The sequence below is a fragment of the Haematobia irritans genome, chromosome 3, assembly GCF_050003625.1.
Source record: "Haematobia irritans isolate KBUSLIRL chromosome 3, ASM5000362v1, whole genome shotgun sequence".
Taxonomy (NCBI): domain Eukaryota; kingdom Metazoa; phylum Arthropoda; class Insecta; order Diptera; family Muscidae; genus Haematobia; species Haematobia irritans.
In genome coordinates, this window is record NC_134399.1 from 113,503,764 (window position 1) to 113,504,707 (window position 944).

Sequence of the window (944 nt, forward strand, 5' to 3'; positions counted from 1 at the left end):
AAACTTCTTTTGCCCATATCTCCTTAAATATGCGTCCTAGAGCGAAAAGGACTTTAATTCGTGACCACCCCCAAAAAATTGAAAAATCCACCCAAAACCTAAAAAAATTGAAATTTTTATATGAAAAACTTCTTTTGCCCATATCTCCTAAACTAAGCGTCCTAGAGCGAAAAGGACTTTAATTCGTGACCACCCCCAAAAAATTGAAAAATCCACCCAAAACCTAAAAAAATTGAAATTTTTATATGAAAAACTTCTTTTGCCCATATCTCCTTAAATATGCGTCCTAGAGCGAAAAGGACTTTAATTCGTGACCACCCCCAAAAAATTGAAAAATCCACCCAAAACCTAAAAAAATTGAAATTTTTATATGAAAAACTTCTTTTGCCCATATCTCCTTAAATATGCGTCCTAGAGCGAAAAGGACTTTAATTCGTGACCACCCCCAAAAAATTGAAAAATCCACCCAAAACCTAAAAAAATTGAAATTTTTATATGAAAAACTTCTTTTGCCCATATCTCCTTAAATATGCGTCCTAGAGCGAAAAGGACTTTAATTCGTGACCACCCCCAAAAAATTGAAAAATCCACCCAGAACCTAAAAAAATTTAAATTTTTATATGAAAAACTTCTTTTGCCCATATATCCTTAAATATGCGTCCTAGAGCGAAAAGGACTTTAATTCGTGACCACCCCCAAAATTGAATTGAAAAATCCATCCAAAACCTAAAAAAATTGAAATTTTTATATGAAAAACTTCTTTTGCCCATATCTCCTAAACTAAGCGTCCTAGAGCGAAAAGGACTATAATTCGTGACCACCCCAAAAAATTGAAAAATCCACCCAAAACCTAAAAAAATTGAAATTTTTATATGAAAAACTTCTTTTGCCCATATCTCCTAAACTAAGCGTCCTAGAGCGAAAAGGACTTTAATTCGTGACCA